This window comes from Lichenostomus cassidix, chromosome 4 (genome assembly GCF_008360975.1).
Source record: "Lichenostomus cassidix isolate B80296 chromosome 4, HeHo_3.0, whole genome shotgun sequence".
Lineage (NCBI taxonomy): Eukaryota > Metazoa > Chordata > Aves > Passeriformes > Meliphagidae > Lichenostomus > Lichenostomus cassidix.
This window is the reverse complement of record NC_139484.1, coordinates 50222932-50236249: the sequence shown is the minus strand read 5'-3', so window position 1 is coordinate 50236249 and position 13318 is coordinate 50222932. Positions and strand designations below refer to the sequence as shown.

The 13318-nt window shown below is 36.6% G+C and overlaps 1 long non-coding RNA gene across 1 annotated transcript; it reads right to left on the bottom strand.

The window, feature by feature from the left end:
- Positions 1-7606: 7606 nt before the first annotated feature.
- Positions 7607-12634, bottom strand: LOC146438472 (uncharacterized). The gene is made up of 4 exons (XR_014851787.1): positions 12599-12634; positions 12081-12106; positions 11247-11356; positions 7607-7689 (listed from the first exon to the last, which is right to left on the bottom strand). It is a non-coding gene; the product is annotated as an uncharacterized LOC146438472 (long non-coding RNA).
- Positions 12635-13318: the final 684 nt, after the last annotated feature.

Below are 13318 nucleotides of genomic sequence, written 5' to 3'. Positions count from 1 at the left end.
AGGTAATATACAATTAATTCATTCACCATATACTGCTTTTATACACATAGATGATTTCGATCCATGATTCAGCATTTCTGATATTACAAATCTGTATCAAACTGATAGTTTTTTTCTTTTTTGTAAACCCTTTTTAAGGGCAGCATGACAGTGAAACATTATTAAGCATAGGCAGAGTGATAAGAGTGTTCTCATCACGTTACTTCAAGCTGCTATGGTTTATCACTTTGCCTCAGAAAGCTTGCAAAATACAGCAAATCAAATCTGTTTTTAAATGCCTGTCTACCTCTAATTTGTTCCACAATTCAGGGCAAAATTCTTCTTGACATGTTGTATTGCAAGATTGCAGGCATGGAGCCAAAAACAAAAAACAGTATGTATGGCCAGTAATACTTTGTGGTAGATAGTCAGGACCTTTTGGTGAAATTAAAAGAGAACAGTTATTACATTGTTGATCTGACCTGTTCAAATTTGAAATATACACTACACAAAAGACTGAAGTTAGTCTGTCTATTGTGTGTCCATTAGATTAAAAGGCTGAACCAGAGATGTTAAATTTAACTTGACAAAAAATTAAAAATTATCTTCTCAGGTTAAAACTTTATTTTTTTTCCCATTCAAGCAAATAGAAAACCTACCTAAGACCAAAGATTTATTTGCAGTTTGGTGGGAAAAAAATATAAAGCATCATCCTATACATCCTTATACTGTTAATTTCTACAGTGAAATTAAATAATATTTTATCCTCTTTCAATATGGGTGTAGAAGCCTTCTAAATCAATTTATTAAGAACATTTAAATAGCTAGGAGGAGGTTATCAAGGAGACAGAGCAGACTCCTCACAGTAGTGCATGCTGAGAGGATGAGAGACCATGGAAAATGAAGCAAGAGAGAACATGACTTGATAAAAGGAAAAACTTTGTGAACTGTAGACTGGACACAAGGGAAAACAGGGTAGTGGAAAAGGCTGCCCAGAAAACCAGCACTGGGGGTTTTCAAGACCCGAGTGGATTAAACTCTAAATAACGTAGTCTGAGCTCAAAGGTAGCCCTGCTCACGCTACAGTTCTCCTGAGAAGACTTCCATTTTCAATTATCCTATAATCCTATGAAGTTTTTGGACACAGTCACCGTCTTTGAAGAAGTCTAGGATATGGCCTCAAATTTATCAGAGACTATTTGCACATTCTCAGCCATCCTATTTCCATTGAAAACTCCCAATCAATTGAAGTGCACCAGAAATCACATTTCAGTTGAGGATCCTCTGTGGCCCCTGAGAAGCACAATATTTTTTCAGGGATATCATTCATCTTCGTATTGGCAACCTCCTTCTCAAAAGGATACCAATTAGGATTGAATACCTAACTGAATGCCAGTACCAGAGGCTTTTCTCACTGTAATTCACTCTCCCTAAGAGAGTTCTGATGCAAGACCCTAGCAGAAATGCTGCTAGACAAATGAAATCTCATCAAGAGCTGAGCAAGCCAGAATCTGATGACTGCAATGTAAGTCTGAGTTATTTAAGGATCTGATAAAGAATCAAGATACTTGGTTGCTTAGATTTTCTAATACGAATGTAGTTTTAAAATAGTTGTGATGCTTTAGAAGTTGTTATTTATAAAGAAAACAGGTATAAAGATGTATATGAATCAAGTGAAAAATTAATAAGTGATAAAAAAAAAATCAAGACTATTTCACATGGCTAGACAAATTGCATACTAACCCTATTATCTTCAGTGAACTTACTGTTGATCAGATTCTTCTCAAATTAAACCTTTTAATCTTGAGAGAGAAATGAGAAAGTATCTGTCAAGGCTGTAACCCTGCAGCCCAGGAGCACTGCAATAGGTCACAGGCTGCTGAGCCTACATGGCCTCAGGACTGAGTGGCCAAGCTTGCTCTGCCCGAACTCATCTTGATGTGTCAGAATGTTTGTTTTCACTTGACTTAACTCTACCAGATATTTCATTGGGGTTTTTTAATGATCACATGACTCTAACTACTTGTATTTCTGCTCAACTTTTTATCTCGCAATGATAGTAAGAAGTAGCTATTCTGTGTAAAGTGAGATATGATTACAACCTAGTAATGTATGCAAGCAGAAATACAGGCCTGGAAGAGACCTCAAAAAGGGAGAACAGTGGCCACTGTGGAGCAGCAGGCATGAGATGAGAGTAGATGGAGACCCAGCTAACACTGGAGATTCCAAGGATAAGGGTCTCGTTGTTGGTCAGTAAAAGAATTGGAGCTAGAGAAAGGTGTAAAAACAAAAAATAAAACAGTTTTAGGGGTAATGAAAAGAACAAAGAATAAGTTAGCAAACTTTAAAAATCACCATAAAAGAAGTAGAATAACAAAAAAGCCAAAACCACATCCCAGCCTTCAAAAGACTTGCAGCACACTGTACTCCTCCTCCACCAGCATGCATGCACTCACACCAGATTGAAATCTGTCCCCTCAGGACTCAGAAAGGCAGCAGCAGGATGAGCGTAACACCAAGACCAGGGGTGGTTACAAGCAAGTCTATATGTAACAGATTTAACTGGATTGCCACTGCTGAGACTTTTCAAATCCAATTCTTTATTTTCTACAATAATTAAATGCAGACTAGTAATAATTGCTTGAGTAGACCAATTATGCAAAAATTAAATTCTTGGGTTTATGTATATAAGTTTCCTCTTTGTCCACAACACGATTTTGAGCACATTGCATTGTATGTGTATCTGTAGAGTTCTTAGAAGTAGTAAAACCAGAAGAAGAGAAGTTATTCTGTATGCAAAGCAAGTTCAGTGCAATGATTAGTACAGCTTTCATCTTATTCCAATACCTATGAATTAGAGATAAAAAAAGCGTATCCCAGTTAAAGGAATAGTTTTGTTCTTCCAATTCCTCCACAGATAAATGTGATTTTATGCAGCTGACCTCTAATGTTTCGGCAATGAAATTGTGATTGATATGATGCACATGACATTTTAGCTGGCTGTGAAAAGAAACCAGCATATAGCTAAAAAGGCATTCATCTAGGTCCTCATCACTGTACTAGGGAGAATTTAGTTGGTTACTAGAAATAACATGGAACCCATCGCTGTATTTCACGAATGTGAAAAGAGATTAGTCTACTTATGACTCTCATCAATTGAAAATGAACCATGATAAATAACAAGTACTTTAGAAGCTTTTTATTTTGGATTATGAATGCAATTTGAATAAAATATAACATGCATGTAGTCATTTTTCAACGGCGAAATGATAACCAAGTGGAATAATATACAGCTCCTAACTTCAAATATTTTTCTTTTTTTTTTTTTTTTGGTTTGAGATATACTCATAACCAAACCATTAACTGAGAAAGTTTACTGTTGCCTGTACTTATGACTTTAATTTGCTGCACTGAAGTTCAACTTAACATTGTTTCTGTGATAGGCAAGAAGAAGCACAGATTTTTCCACTAACATTTAAGACACAATTTAATGCACATAATATTCTAGGAACAGCTAAAAGTTCTGTGGAAAAGAGGCAGCCATGAAATCCACACCAAAGATGCTAATCCATAAACTAGGAGATAACTCTCTATAATCAGGCAGACTTTTGGCAAAAGGGTCTCTGAAGAGGTCTCACACAAAGTATGACAAGAACAGATGGTCTTAGATGCCAATACAACTTAACCTGATCTCAATAAAAATTTTAATCTGTATTTCGTTTTCACTCCTATCTTAAGTACTAGCATTTTTGGAAACATCCACATTTCTTTTCTTTAAAAGGAAAGTAGTTTGAAATGTTAAGATCTCCTTTGAGGATGTCATTCCCAGAAAAAGGAAATTCATAATGAATGTTCATTAATGTTCTTTATCAGTTCATTAAAGCTGCTTGTGCACTATGTTTATGAACATCTTTGATAAACATTTGGATTTGTTGTGCATGAACTGCTGATGAATAGTCATTAAACTGTCCCTAAGTTTATTCATTATGAGTGCTTATTAATTTCTCATGAATTATTATAAAATTCAAGCTGCTCTAGCAGTCATCTATAAACAAAGAGCAATTATTCACAGTATGTATTACTTATTAGAAATAAATTAAAAATATAACTTTATTTCAAAAGATTAATGCAAAGAAAGTATACTTTGTTCTGATAGTAACTTAATCAAATTTAAAGCAATTCCAGAGAAAACTACTGGAAATTGTGTTATAATTTGGAGATATACTTTCACTTCTGAATCATCTGACAGCCAAATTGGATCCATATTGCTGCAGAGTGGCACTTCTTCAGTATGTGTGTAAAGATGTCCAGGTCTGTCCAGTGTATTGAACACTCTCTTTAGATTGCTAGTTTTAAGAGAATACTTTCTGCTGGAAGTATAGGTAGCTAACACAGACTCCTCACACACATATATTAATTAAATGTTAAGTGACATAAAAACTTGTGTTTAAAAAAATGCAAACACATCACAACAACAGAAACCTATATATCTTTAACTTCCCTTGTCCTTTGTAAAACTCTCATTACTTAGTCACATTTTTACTTACAAAATTCCATAGCCTTCAGTGTCAAGTGGTTCTTTATTACTTTGACTGTGGGACAGATCAGAAATATCTGAACTAGATTTGAACAATTTGGATTGCACACTAGTAATAATTTAGGAGACTTTGCTGTCTCTATGCCATGACAAATACATCAGTGCTTAGCATCTGGATAGCTTAGATACAGAAAAATCAAAGCAAGGCGAGATATGTCTACACTCTAGTTAGCCATCTGTAGTCATATCCAGTGCACTCGCATATATAAATCTGTTTTTAATGTAATTTTATGTTATTAAATGAACTATTTGTATTTAAGATTTGTCCAAGTTTTGATTAATAAACTTTGATGTTATGATTTTGAGGTTCAACTAGTTATTGAAATAGGGAGCCTTTCTCATAAGTATCAGAAACTTAAACCTGTTTCTATTCAAGGAAAGAAAAAAGTAAAGAAAACAGAGTGCAACTGAAAGAGTGTGATAAGTCACTGTATCAGTCACAGCAATTGCTGCAATTGGAAAAAAGTCAGGTAGGCTAGTTATGAAAAATGTGATAGAAGGTCAAAAAGATGCTAGCAAATGCTAAAAATGTTCACACAGGGTTGTTTCTGAAAAACTGGAAAGTCACAAAAGAGAAAATTTCCAGGAGAAAGAAGACAATCACCATAAAAGGTTCACAGTACAAACAGTTAATGTGGTTTTGCTTTAATAAGCTCAAGTTTGACAGACTTCCCTGGAAAAAAATTCAAACTGAGATGAGATCCTTTGGGCCTCATCATCACTATATTAGTTTCACAGTATGGTATCTCCACAGACTTCAATCAAAACTTGCAATCTCCAGCAATACATTTGTATAAGTATACACTGTGTACACTAATAAATATTCAGCCATTTAGTAACGTCATTGTTTTCTATTCCTCAATAGACTACTCAGAAGTAATTTAAAATAAATTAGACAGACAACATGAATTTATTTCTACTTTCTTTATAAAAATGTTAGTTAGTACTCCCCTTCCTCTCTTTAAGTACTTGATTTATTCACATAGGAAAGAAGAGCAGAATTACAGGCTTTAGGCTTTCCTCTACTGCCACCCATCCAGGGCCACATATCTCAAATTTGATGCAAAGGATGTCTGTTACTCACACAGCCATTAAAAATCACCTGCAAATAAGAACATCCATTTGAACTGTAGTAGGTTTCCATTAATGTTAGTGAGAAGAAAATCTATATTTGGGAGAATTCAATCTAATTGCTTCTCTTTCCTTCATCTTCTCTTTTGTAGCCTTTTTTAATTACCTTTCCTCTTCTTACTGGAGTCAAAATTTTATTCTTTATTTTTCCCACATAGTTATTTCACCTCTTTTCACTTCTTTTCGAAAACCTAAACCAGAAAGAAACTCAATGATTTGATTGAATTCAATCCTTCAAATGAAACAAGACTAAGCTTTAATTAAAAGACCACAATCATTAATACTTTAACACTAAGTCCAAACTAGGAAATTTAGCTGGGCATATGAAAACCAGTAAGCTTATCAGCAATATTCTATCTGTAAAGAAAGAACTTCTGACGTCCCAGTTCCTGTTCAGTTGCAAAAGCTAAGAGCAGGGAGAGAGAGGCAAGGACCTACCTAGCAACAGAGCAGTTGGTAGGATGCAGCCTTAAACACCTTACTTCAGTGCCAGAGACATCAGATTCCAGTTCTCCTTTCTCACAGGGCGCTTGCAAGCACCTCATGAAGGGGGCAATCCCAGCTCACATCTTCTCCCCAACAATATAATAAAATAAAAACACAATTAGGATCCTTTCATTAAAAAATTAGTTTTAATTTTAAGTATACTTATGTCAATACACATTTAAAAGTTTTAAAGTGCCAATTGCAGATTCTCCTTTACTAATCTAAAAGCTTTATACCATTTTAGTATCTAATGCACAATACAGAACTAAAAAATGGGTATTTCAACTTTTGAAGCGAAAGCTGTGTTAATGAAATTAAGAACATACATCAAAAGGCACTGTGAGCAAAAACTACTTAATTTAATAAATTAAGAATTTTTGTCACTATTTAATTATCTAAGAGTAATCAAAAATGATAACTGCCTTTTCCTACATAAGGAAGTAATTCGAGGAATAAGGCTGATTGAGGAAGACTACCCCATGGATTCTTTTTCTGGAACAAGCTAATTTGATAAGTATCATTTGGAAGAGCAAATCATTAAAATGTACACAGGAGGAAGTGGTAGCTGTAAATTGAAGTACAAAAATGACATAAGCAATCAGAAAATATACTTGGAAAGAATTTTTTAACCAGTGAAGAGCTGATAGAAACATGACCATCCTTTCACACATTAGGTATTTTCTTCCTGTATTAGAAGCTAACCTTTGCATGGTTTGCTGCTTACATGGTTAAAGACAGAATAGTAACTTTTACACATTTATGTAACACTTGCAAAATGCTTTTTTTATATGCTAAGGGGTTTTTCCAAAGAATAGACTTACTGGCATGAGGGGGTTTTGTTTGACAGGGAATGGAAATTAGAAGACTTGCAACACCTTCCACACCAGTTTTTGTTAAGCATTAGAAACTGAACATTCCTCAGAGTCTGGTGAAATGTAACTTTCCTTTCCCATGATCCATCTAATACTCCACCCTTATGGACACTGTGTCCCGCACATATTCTCTATATAACGCAAAGTTGAGATAAGTTTTAGAAGACTGCCAGGAGAGGTAGATTCCCCAGCTGACAGGATTCTAGAAGTAACAAAACTTTGAAAGGTCAGAGATGGGCATTTTGGTGGAAAGCACCAGGTATAATAACCTTGACAGCTAAAAGATACCTACTTGAGATTACAGCTAAGGAGGAGAGAAGTGCTGTGCCTCTTTACCCTCCCTGACACCATTCAAAAATATCCAGAGCTCCATACCCACTCACACTTCTCACCCTCTGGAGTACACAAAACATGGTAGCACAACAGACAACTTTGCACAGGTAGGTAAAGAACCATTCTTGGTCTCAGAGTACAGTTATCTCTACTCTGAATAACATATTTAGGTAATTTCCAGTTTGAAATTAATTAGGTTTTCACTCCCTCAATGCTTGCCTTCAAATTTCAGAAGTCTTCTCCTGAGGAGTGAGTGACAGTTTTGGCCTTATCCCAGCAACTGATAGCATACTATAAGGGAAATATACAGAAAACTATCTAAGTGGTAGAAATGACAATTCTTTTGTTTTCTTTTTCCCCCCTTTCTGACCTAAATATTATCTGAGTAGCCAAAGACAGATAACATAATCCACACCAGTAAGAACACAAATTCAGACACTGCTGTAATTTACTTTAAAAACTGCTGAATCATGTCAGGCAACAGGTCATCCAGCTGGCACAAGAGTACACCATAGTTGAAGGCTAACCTCCATCTCAAGTGTAAGTGGATTCATGCATGGTGAGTGAAGTTCCTCTTTTGCCCCTCACCCTCAGTGTTGTTTTGCTTTATGAACTCAGATCGTCTTAGTTCTTAAGGACTGAATTAATTTGTATAAAACCTATCAAATCAATAGGCTTTATGAGATATTTGTTTAAAATTTATATATTTTAAGGTTTAATCGGTAGGCCTGTTTTTTTTACTGCTTGTTATTCATAATGAAGCACTGAGAGCTCCTCAAACTCTGCAATGTCCAACTGACAAATTGTCAACTGTCTATATTCAATCACCTCAGTTCTTTGTAACCACCCAGTTTTCCACAAAATTTAAATTCTCTTCAGTCTGAATATCTTGATGTTTATCATAAACATTACTCACACATCTCTAGATTTAAGTATGATTTTCAAGTCACTCCTTATTCAACTAGATCTCATTTAAACAAGCTAGGAGAAGATTTCTGGTAAAAAGCTCCTAACTTTAGGAGCAAATCCTTCAGATGATGTCAAAGAGTTATGCAGATCTAGAAGCACTGGGAAGGAAAGAAAGATCATTTCAGAACTGATCCCTTCAGAAATCTTGGAGGTTACAAAAATATAGTATTTTGAAATGCCTTTGGAAGTTAGGAACCAAAATTCCATTAAAAAAAAAAAAAGAATTTCTAAAACCTAGGGTTTTAGTAAATGTTCCTTTAAAAAGCAAAGAACAGACATTGAGGTTTTTAGAAAAAATTGTCCTTTAATCCTCTAAACTCATCTGTCTCTAATGACTGTAGTAACTGGAAACACATTACTGCACCTTTTACACTGAAAATGTTTAGTTAAAAAAGACATTTCTTTTTTAAACTGTGAGTCATAAAGACAGAGAGACAAAGTAATTAGCACAAGGTCATCCTGTACCTGAACTTGGAACCAAAACTGTATCATTCAAATTCCTAGCTCTCATCTCAGCCAGTAACCTTCCCTACTTTTTAAAATAAATGTAAACTCCTATTTCCATCCCAACAGTGGCTTATGCATTAAAAGAGACAGGATTCATTCCTCAGCCATTGAATTCCTAGCAACTGATAAACAAACCAAGCTCTTTGCCTTAGGGGCTCGTTTTTTGTGTTCTTTTGGTTTTTTGGGGTTTTTTTTCCACTCTTAGGTACTACATGCAGATACTTTTAAGATATATCAAAAGAACAAAAACTTTTAGAGACTATGTGGTCCAGTAGAGGTCCGTACCCCTGTGGTTCCAATGGGCTGAGACACAGAGGACCATTGTGAATTCATCTGTGTAATCCCTGGTGAGCTGTCAGCTCAGAAGCATTTCCCAAATGATAATTACATTTGTGCATACAAAGGGCTTCTCCTTTCTGTGAGTCTTCCAGTGGTTAGTGAGACTGCAGCTGTGTGTAAAATGGTCACCACAATCTCTACACTCACACACACACACACCTACCATGGTGTATCACCTGGTGCTGGATCAGAGTTGAGGGGCAGCTGAAGCTCTCCTGGCACTGTTTGCACATGCAAGCCTTGTTTGCTCTATGGCCACGCTGGTGGCAGAGAAGTTTTGAGGTGCAGTTGAAACTTGTGCTGCACACTGTGCAATGATGAGGACTTTGTCCTTCTTCCCAAGCTATGTTAACTTCGTCTCCCCGGGTCTGAGATCTTTGAAGGATGTCAAGCCTTAAACTTTATTTTTCTAACATATGAACATCACTTAGAGCTTGCTTGCTAGCTACTATCTGTTTCACAGATGAAATCTTCCTTCTTGTTGATTAGGTCCCAACATTTTTTCTCACTGGGGCATAGACTCCTTTTTAAAGAAATAAAACCTGTCCAGTTACACTGGGCAGCTTGTTCCAGTGTCTAAATACCCTCACAGTAAAAGATTTCTTCCTAGTGTCTAACCTAAATTTCCCTTCTTTCAATTTTGTATCTATTAATCCTTGTCCTATTACTACATTTTCTGACAGAATCCCTCTTCAGTTTCCCTGTAGGCCCCAAACAAATACAAACAATTCTTTGTTTTCCACAGGATTTTTAGGAAAAAAAGTTTCTTTTCTGTTTTTTCCTTCAGTTGATAAAGTAGAATTAATCATAATTTTTTTAAGTTTTCATCAAAGTTACCTTACTTGCTGACTTGTGACAACCTGCATGTCTGAGCCTTAAGCCTCTTGCTTTTATTCTGCAAGTCTTCTTCCACTTTTTAGCATAATTCATGGACAATTCATTAGGCCTCCAGTTCCCACCTGGCAGGTAAAAGAAACTCTCTCGTACGCGCTAAGGCTGACCTACTTCACTGCATGTAAGTAATGGGGATCTCATGGGCTCCTGATACTTTCACAGCTCATCATTATCATCCATTCAAAAAATCCCTCATTGGATTATCATTCCCTACAGCTCTGAGCTGGTCCTGTAAAAAATGCAGGTGAGTGCACTTTGGGAAAACAACTGAAATGGCAAAATATTAAAGGCTTAGTATAGCCAAATCATTATCCCTGCAACAAATCAAAAGGGACATTTCTATTGTTTCCTTGCTGCCTTAGAGATAAAAGCTTTCATCAAGTCTCTGAGTGGTCCCAGATGGAAATCTTATGCTGGAACAGTTGCCTGGATGCATCTACCTGGACCATATTCCCAGACCCAGCACTTTTGGCAGGATATTCAGGAGCTGTAACAAGGTAAGCATGCCCTTGATCTGATCCTTTTTATGCTCTCTCTCTGCCTTCAGCTCCAGATGCATATAAGCCCCACAGGTACCCACCCAGCCTACTGGAAGCAGAGTTGTCTCAACCACTGGCACTGCTTCTCCAAGCTGATGTTTTCCTCTTGCAGAATTACTTATTCACTCTGCTATCTTGTGTTCAGGTTTCTAGAGAACTATTAGGTATTTCTAGGTGACAAGCAAGATTTGCCCATTCAAAGTTACCCAAATAACCATAGCTGAGCTTTAACTGTTGACAGGTACAGATTTTCCCAGGCTGAAACAAAAAAAGAAAGCAAGGTCTGAAAAACCTGCTGACACTGAGTATCTTGACATTTTGCCATGCCTAAACAGAAGGGCTAATTACTCCATTAAAATGGGTCCTGCTTTTCTCAAAAATTAATGACAGTGCCATGCCAATCCATAAGCTCCCTAGTTTATGTCAGTCTCCTCCAACAGTTCAGAGCTAACCTTGACTCTGGTATTCATCATTGTAATAAAACATACCCTAACTAATTTTCCAGCAACAACATTCTACTTTTAAGAGTTCATGTAGTAGGTAGGATTTTCTTCCTCACTCTAAATTATGCAGAAATTGCTGACTTGTAGTATTTAATACCTGGTGAAGATCAATCAAATCTACTCTTGTGCCTCTGAGTCAGCAGCAGCAGGAAAGTATCGATGGACGAGCAAGGACAAAACAAGCATAGGAACATCAAGAAATGTCACCTGAATGCGTCAAAAAAGAAAGAAAGAAAATAAAAACAATTAGAAACTTTACTGTTACCTACCACAAGAAGTGAAAAAAATCAGCACCAGTCTCTGAAACAACCAGTGTTCATTGAAAATTACTTATCTAGAATTTCTGTCTTTCTTGGATATAATCCAAACACAAAGTAGGTGATAATCTTAGGAAGGGCCATTTACAGGTTGTTAAACTTGTACTACATGAATTTTCATTTTAAAAGCTGAATCACATACAGTCTACACAATTCATGCAATATTTAGTATATTTTGAAGAGCAAGTCACTGTGGAATTCCACAAATATTTATTTTCACTACTGAAAATTAAAATTCAGTTCAAATTATTTCCAGCAAAATATTAAAAATGTAATTTAAGTATATAGACAGGATAATAGTAAGGACAATACATAAAAATGTAGCACCTTTTTCAGTACCTCATTAACAGTAATTAAACCACAACACGCAGTTTTACAGTATTTGAACAGCTCTTTCATCAACTCATGTAGTTCTGCTATGCTGTTTACATATTTCTTGTGCTACGTAACTGTAACTTTAAATGCAATATGCAAGAGCAATTAACTTAAAAATACACTTTTTGTCTTAATCACTGCTGTTTAGAATTTGTGTTTTCAGAAAGCTGAGTGTGTTTTCAGCTGCAGCAGCTGGAAATCTATTCCTACCAAGTTGTCAGCACCAAGAAACAGCATACCTCCAGTCCACACAAGTGCAGCCCCTCTTAGGTGCTCAAAAGGAGATGGAAAACTTTGAAAGTTTCAAAATTATTTACACTTAGAATCATAGAATGTCCTGAGTTGGAAGCAGCCCACAAGGATCGAGTCCAACTCCCAGCCCTGAAGAGCAGCATGCCCAAGAGCCACACCATGTGCCTGAGAGCATTGTTCAAATGCTTCTGGAGCTCTGTCAGGCTTGGTACAGTGACCACTTCCCTGGGGAGCCTGTTCCAGTGCCCAGCCACCTTCTGGGTGAAGAACCTTTTTTTAATATCCAACTTAAAACTGCCCTGACACAACTTCAGGCCATTCCCACAGGTCCTGTCACTGATCACCGCAGAGAGATCAGTGCCTCCCCCTCCCCTTCTCCACCTGAGGAAGCCGAACACCACGATGAGGCTTTCCTTCAATCCATTCTCATTGCCCAATTATTCTCCTTTCCTTGCCAGTGCACAGTAAAGAGCACAGTGTGGCTACATAATTATTTTCTACAGACCATTAAAAACCAGCAGAAAGACATTCCCCACCATCCTCCCTTCACCTGGGCTGGGCTGGGCTGGGCTGGGGGGTATGAATGCAATCAGCCACTTTGCAGCAGTTGTGGGAAATCACAGCCTGCATTGTTTCTGGACCTTCACAGGCTCATGTCCCTTACTCCTTGCTCCTGAGCCTTCTTTTATTGTAGGGCTTGGTTGTGCAGCCACAGTTTAGCATTCTTTTCTTGATTTACAAATTAGAACAAGCTCTGTAGAAAAACTGAAATATTTATTCTGGCTTTAAAGAGGTTGTGTTGCTTCTAAACTAGCAGAAACAGGTGCTTCCTGTTAATGGAGACATAGGGGTCAAATATGCGTGTGGAATTTCACCAGGCTTGTTGGACATGCTTTTAAAGGAATACCAGTGTAAATAATCTATCATGGTAAATTTATAAAGTAAGATTTTCTACTGAGCTATAGAAACATTGAAATTGTTATTGGAAAAAAAAAATAACGCACAGCAAAGAAAAATAAACTCAGTGCAGATTAATTAGGGCTGAGACCTAAATTTGTGACCTGTGAAGGGAGTAGTGGACCTTTATTTGCCAAAATCTTTACAAAGTCGAAAAGTATCACATTATTATTCCCTTGAGATTCTGCCAATTTTTTTAGATATCGGTTTTCTGTATGCAATGACAGCAGGAGTCATTATATTCCATAAACATTCATAAAATCTCTAT